The 7,500-nt window shown below is 46.8% G+C and overlaps 1 non-coding gene across 1 annotated transcript; it reads right to left on the minus strand.

The window, feature by feature from the left end:
- Positions 1-1,105: 1,105 nt before the first annotated feature.
- On the minus strand, positions 1,106-3,019 carry LOC125500113. Its single transcript, XR_007277309.1, has one exon. It is a non-coding gene; the product is annotated as a small subunit ribosomal RNA (ribosomal RNA).
- Positions 3,020-7,500: the final 4,481 nt, after the last annotated feature.

Genomic DNA, 7,500 nt, shown 5'->3' on the forward strand with positions numbered 1-7,500 from the left:
CGTGTCTCCGGCCGCACCTCGAGTCAAAACGGAGGGCAGAGGAGACACTTTGACAATTGTTCGGTTGTTACGCCGGCTCGTCGTGACGCGAAGAATCTTGCGATCATTCGTGCACCTCGCTTCAAGCGTTTCTTTGTACGATCAGTTCGAATGTGATTCCAATATCAAGCGCGTGACGCGCGGAACCCCTCCGAAAGGCTCGAGCGCGGCTTGTACTCTACAACACTTTACGTGCGAGGAGGAAGCCGCGTATAATTCGATCGAGCCATATTTTTTGTGTCTGGGGGGAACCACGGCACGTGGATTTTGGTAATGTTACGCAAAAGGAATAAGATCTCAATTGCATTTCACGGGGCGAAAGTTCGTCGCCAACCTTCCGCCGCGGAGAACGCGACGTCACCCCGGTGGAGCTAAACTCCAGCCGGAGCAGGTTACCCCGTGAAAGTATGGTAACTTTTCTTCATGTGTATCTTTGAAAAGAAACAATTTGAAAAAAAAGCATAAAAAAAACCGTTCGATCAATCGCGCGCCACGCCTCGTACAAAGCGGGGGGATCGACCGAACGGTTGATTCAAACGCACACCAAGCGTCCCGTTCAACAGAAGCGGGCACTTGGTCGCCTCAGCAACGCGCACAATGTCGCTACCTCACACAAATCTGATCGACGAATGGCATCACGATCCGCATCGCTATCGTCCAGAATGGAAAGAGAGTTTTCGTTCTTGCGCCCCCGTAGGTTGGCGTAGTAGCAATGTCCTTTTATTTTTCTAGTGTTTTTTTTACCCATAGCCATTTATGCCTTAGTTTGTTTTTGGCTGCTGCACACGATATATTTTACCGTGATACACTAGTTGTAATGTCCTTTTTATATTATTTTCTCTCTCTTCCAACGGACATAGCAAGATCGTTCGTCGTCGACGTGTGTGAGTGCGACACGAGCCGTTTCGGCCGTTACGTAGTTCGATATTCGTGACACGCGTACAATGTACGCCACCTCTTGTGCCATGTGTGTCTTTTGACTGGATTATAATTGCGTGAGATTCACGGTGGAATCTACCAAAATAATCATCGATTCGCTGCTTTTTTTTTCGCAGTAACGAAACGTTAATGATCCTTCCGCAGGTTCACCTACGGAAACCTTGTTACGACTTTTACTTCCTCTAAATGATCAAGTTTGGTCATCTTCCCGGCAACATCGGCAATGCCGAGGCATTGCCGCGTACCAGTCCGAAGACCTCACTAAATCATTCAATCGGTAGTAGCGACGGGCGGTGTGTACAAAGGGCAGGGACGTAATCAACGCGAGCTTATGACTCGCGCTTACTGGGAATTCCTCGTTCATGGGGAATAATTGCAAGCCCCAATCCCTAGCACGAAGGAGGTTCAGCGGGTTACCCGGGCCTTTCGGCCAGGGAAGACACGCTGATTCCTTCAGTGTAGCGCGCGTGCGGCCCAGAACATCTAAGGGCATCACAGACCTGTTATTGCTCAATCTCGTGCGGCTAGAAGCCGCCTGTCCCTCTAAGAAGATTTATTTGTACGCCGGTAGTAAAAACCTCCCGACCGAAGCCGGGGGCCTTCGAGATACCGGAAAGTACGCCTATTTAGCAGGCTAGAGTCTCGTTCGTTATCGGAATTAACCAGACAAATCGCTCCACCAACTAAGAACGGCCATGCACCACCACCCACCGAATCAAGAAAGAGCTCTCAATCTGTCAATCCTTCCGGTGTCCGGGCCTGGTGAGGTTTCCCGTGTTGAGTCAAATTAAGCCGCAGGCTCCACTCCTGGTGGTGCCCTTCCGTCAATTCCTTTAAGTTTCAGCTTTGCAACCATACTTCCCCCGGAACCCAAAAGCTTTGGTTTCCCGGAAGCTGCCCGCCGAGTCATCGGAGGAACTTCGGCGGATCGCTAGCTGGCATCGTTTATGGTTAGAACTAGGGCGGTATCTGATCGCCTTCGAACCTCTAACTTTCGTTCTTGATTAAAGAAAACATTTTTGGCAAATGCTTTCGCTTCTGTCCGTCTTGCGACGATCCAAGAATTTCACCTCTAACGTCGCAATACGAATGCCCCCATCTGTTCCTATTAATCATTACCTCGGGGTTCCGAAAACCAACAAAATAGAACCGAGGTCCTATTCCATTATTCCATGCACACAGTATTCAGGCGAAAATAGCCTGCTTTAAGCACTCTAATTTGTTCAAAGTAAACGTACCGGCCCACCTCGACACTCAATGAAGAGCACCGCGATGGGATATTAGTTGGGCCGCCCCGAAAGGCTAAGCCCACCGGTAGGACGTCCCACAATCATGCCAGTTAAACACCGCGAGCGGTGAACCGACAGCGTGGGACACAGATTCAACTACGAGCTTTTTAACCGCAACAACTTTAATATACGCTATTGGAGCTGGAATTACCGCGGCTGCTGGCACCAGACTTGCCCTCCAATTGATCCTCGTTAAAGGATTTAAAGTGTACTCATTCCGATTACGGGGCCTCGGATGAGTCCCGTATCGTTATTTTTCGTCACTACCTCCCCGTGCCGGGAGTGGGTAATTTGCGCGCCTGCTGCCTTCCTTGGATGTGGTAGCCGTTTCTCAGGCTCCCTCTCCGGAATCGAACCCTGATTCCCCGTTACCCGTTACAACCATGGTAGGCGCAGAACCTACCATCGACAGTTGATAAGGCAGACATTTGAAAGATGCGTCGCCGGTACCAAGACCGTGCGATCAGCCCAAAGTTATTCAGAGTCACCAAAGTAAACGGCGGACGGGACGAACCCGCCACCGATTGGTTTTGATCTAATAAAAGCATTCCTCCCATCTCTGGTCGGAACTCTGTTTGCATGTATTAGCTCTAGAATTACCACAGTTATCCAAGTAAATGTGGGTACGATCTAAGAAACCATAACTGATTTAATGAGCCATTCGCGGTTTCACCTTAATATGGCTTGCACTGAGACATGCATGGCTTAATCTTTGAGACAAGCATATGACTACTGGCAGGATCAACCAGGGAGCTTTGTGTTATTGGTAGCTCTTTTCGTGTGTTGCCCCATGCCGCCGAGTCTTTGCCCGGTCGGCCACACGTTTTAATATAATATGTATATCTGGTACCGCACAACTTGTGTACGCGTACTAGCGCTCAGAGCGCTCTGTTCGACTTTGTGTTTCCTCGGGTGAAGACAATTTTTGTCGACTCCCCGGTGCAAATCGTTCGAATTATCCTTCTCGTATCCTTCGGCTAGATTGCAAGCGTCGGGAGTACGATTGGAAATCAATGTGTACCGTCTGCGAACAGACTGTGATACGCACGGAATGTGGCGAGTTGATGCCTCTGTTCGACTGCTTCCCTCGACTTGCGAGAGAAGACTTTCTGGTCACCGCATAAAGGGCCATTCGGTCTTAGACACCGACCCGCGGTTATGTAGTGTCGACGATTCAAATTGAATCATATTTTCTAGACGGAGCGAAGAACTCGCCCCTGCGAAACGTGAGCGCTCGGAAAAACTTTGAACTCGTGAGAGTGGTTCTTACCGGAACGAAACGAACGCCTGTGGTGCGAATCTCCGCTCAGACGAAAAATTTTCAAAATTCGAAAAAAATTTTTGTCTGCGTGTTCGTGACACGGTGAGGACGAAACCATAGCCCCGACAACAAACCCGCAAAGGGATGTCGAGATACGGGCCGAAACAAGTCGAAAGTTCCGAAACCCGAGGACTAGGTGCCGACCGACCGGTCGAGACCGCTCGGTGCATGAAGTAATCAACGGTGCCGCTCGGACGTCGGAGCCGGCCGGTCATAACACGTGTTCCTTATGGGGCAAAACAGCAACGCGACCTGAAAAATTTGGCAGTACGTTGGAACTTAGTTCCATGCGAGAATCGTTGGGACTTTGAAAATTTTTCGATCCAACGAGTGATGCGCGACTCTTTCGGACTTTGAAAATTTTTCGATCCAACGAGTGATGCGCGACTCTTTCGGACTTTGAAAATTTTTCGATCCAACGAGTGATGCGCGACTCTTTCGGACTTTGAAAATTTTTCGATCCAACGAGTGATGCGCGACTCTTTCGGACTTTGAAAATTTTTCGATCCAACGAGTGATGCGCGACTCTTTCGGACTTTGAAAATTTTTCGATCCAACGAGTGATGCGCGACTCTTTCGGACTTTGAAAATTTTTCGATCCAACGAGTGATGCGCGACTCTTTCGGACTTTGAAAATTTTTCGATCCAACGAGTGATGCGCGACTCTTTCGGACTTTGAAAATTTTTCGATCCAACGAGTGATGCGCGACTCTTTCGGACTTTGAAAATTTTTCGATCCAACGAGTGATGCGCGACTCTTTCGGACTTTGAAAATTTTTCGATCCAACGAGTGATGCGCGACTCTTTCGGACTTTGAAAATTTTTCGTTCCAACGAGTGATGCGCGACTCTTTCGGACTTTGAAAATTTTTCGATCCAACGAGTGATGCGCGACTCTTTCGGACTTTGAAAATTTTTCGTTCCAACGAGTGATGCGCGACTCTTTCGGACTTTGAAAATTTTTCGATCCAACGAGTGATGCGCGACTCTTTCGGACTTTGAAAATTTTTCGATCCAACGAGTGATGCGCGACTCTTTCGGACTTTGAAAATTTTTCGATCCAACGAGTGATGCGCGACTCTTTCGGACTTTGAAAATTTTTCGATCCCAACGAGTGATGCGCGACTCTTTCGGACTTTGAAAATTTTTCGTTCCAACGAGTGATGCGCGACTCTTTCGGACTTTGAAAATTTTTCGATCCAACGAGTGATGCGCGACTCTTTCGGACCTTTGAAAATTTTTCGTTCCACCGAGTGATGCGCGACTCTTTCGGACTTTGAAAATTTTTCGATCCAACGAGTGATGCGCGACTCTTTCGGACTTTGAAAATTTTTCGATCCAACGAGTGATGCGCGACTCTTTCGGACTTTTTCAATTTTTCGATCCATACGAGTGATGCGCGACTCTTTCGGACTTTGAAAATTTTTCGATCCAACGAGTGATGCGCGACTCTTTCGGACTTTGAAAATTTTTCGATCCAACGAGTGATGCGCGACTCTTTCGGACTTTGAAAATTTTTCGATCCAACGAGTGATGCGCGACTCTTTCGGACTTTGAAAATTTTTCGATCCAACGAGTGATGCGCGACTCTTTCGGACTTTGAAAATTTTTCGTTCCAACGAGTGATGCGCGACTCTTTCGGACTTTGAAAATTTTTTCGATCCAACGAGTGATGCGCGACTCTTTCGGACTTTGAAAATTTTTCGTTCCAACGAGTGATGCGCGACTCTTTCGGACTTTGAAAATTTTTCGATCCAACGAGTGATGCGCGACTCTTTCGGACTTTGAAAATTTTTCGATCCAACGAGTGATGCGCGACTCTTTCGGACTTTGAAAATTTTTCGATCCAACGAGTGATGCGCGACTCTTTCGGACTTTGAAAATTTTTCGATCCAACGAGTGATGCGCGACTCTTTCGGACTTTGAAAATTTTTCGATCCAACGAGTGATGCGCGACTCTTTCGGACTTTGAAAATTTTTCGATCCAACGAGTGATGCGCGACTCTTTCGGACTTTGAAAATTTTTCGTTCCAACGAGTGATGCGCGACTCTTTCGGACTTTGAAATTTTTCGATCCAACGAGTGATGCGCGACTCTTTCGGACTTTGAAAATTTTTCGTTCCAACGAGTGATGCGCGACTCTTTCGGACTTTGAAAATTTTTCGTTCCAACGAGTGATGCGCGACTCTTTCGGACTTTGAAAATTTTTCGATCCAACGAGTGATGCGCGACTCTTTCGGACTTTGAAAATTTTCGATCCAACGAGTGATGCGCGACTCTTTCGGATTCGGACTTTGAAAATTTTTCGTTCCAACGAGTGATGCGCGACTCTTTCGGACTTTGAAAATTTTTCGTTCCAACGAGTGATGCGCGACTCTTTCGGACTTTGAAAATTTTTCGATCCAACGAGTGATGCGCGACTCTTTCGGACTTTGAAAATTTTTCGATCCAACGAGTGATGCGCGACTCTTTCGGACTTTGAAAATTTTTCGATCCAACGAGTGATGCGCGACTCTTTCGGACTTTGAAAATTTTTCGATCCAACGAGTGACGCGCGACTCTTTCGGACTTTGAAAATTTTTCGATCCAACGAGTGATGCGCGACTCTTTCGGACTTTTTCAATTTTTCGATCCAACGAGTGATGCGCGACTCTTTCGGACTTTGAAAATTTTTCGATCCAACGAGTGATGCGCGACTCTTTCGGACTTTGAAAATTTTTCGATCCAACGAGTGATGCGCGACTCTTTCGGACTTTGAAAATTTTTCGTTCCAACGAGTGATGCGCGACTCTTTCGGACTTTGAAAATTTTTCGATCCAACGAGTGATGCGCGACTCTTTCGGACTTTGAAAATTTTTCGATCCAACGAGTGATGCGCGACTCTTTCGGACTTTGAAAATTTTTCGATCCAACGAGTGATGCGCGACTCTTTCGGACTTTGAAAATTTTTCGATCCAACGAGTGATGCGCGACTCTTTCGGACTTTGAAAATTTTTCGATCCAACGAGTGATGCGCGACTCTTTCGGACTTTGAAAATTTTTCGATCCAACGAGTGATGCGCGACTCTTTCGGACTTTGAAAATTTTTCGATCCAACGAGTGATGCGCGACTCTTTCGGACTTTGAAAATTTTTCGATCCAACGAGTGATGCGCGACTCTTTCGGACTTTGAAAATTTTTCGATCCAACGAGTGATGCGCGACTCTTTCGGACTTTGAAAATTTTTCGATCCAACGAGTGATGCGCGACTCTTTCGGACTTTGAAAATTTTTCGTTCCAACGAGTGATGCGCGACTCTTTCGGACTTTTTCAATTTTTCGATCCAACGAGTGATGCGCGACTCTTTCGGACTTTGAAAATATTTCGTTCCAACGAGTGATGCGCGACTCTTTCGGACTTTGAAAATTTTTCGATCCAACGAGTGATGCGCGACTCTTTCGGACTTTGAAAATTTTTCGATCCAACGAGTGATGCGCGACTCTTTCGGACTTTGAAAATTTTTCGATCCAACGAGTGATGCGCGACTCTTTCGGACTTTTTCAATTTTTCGATCCAACGAGTGATGCGCGACTCTTTCGGACTTTGAAAATTTCTCGATCCAACGAGTGATGCGCGACTCTTTCGGACTTTGAAAATTTTTCGTTCCAACGAGTGATGCGCGACTCTTTCGGACTTTGAAAATTTTTCGATCCAACGAGTGATGCGCGACTCTTTCGGACTTTGAAAATTTTTCGATCCAACGAGTGATGCGCGACTCTTTCGGACTTTGAAAATTTTTCGATCCAACGAGTGATGCGCGACTCTTTCGGACTTTGAAAATTTTTCGATCCAACGAGTGATGCGCGACTCTTTCGGACTTTGAAAATTTTTCGATCCAACGAGTGATGCGCGACTCATTCGGACTTTGAAAATT

The sequence above is a fragment of the Athalia rosae genome, chromosome 2, assembly GCF_917208135.1.
Source record: "Athalia rosae chromosome 2, iyAthRosa1.1, whole genome shotgun sequence".
NCBI lineage: Eukaryota > Metazoa > Arthropoda > Insecta > Hymenoptera > Athaliidae > Athalia > Athalia rosae.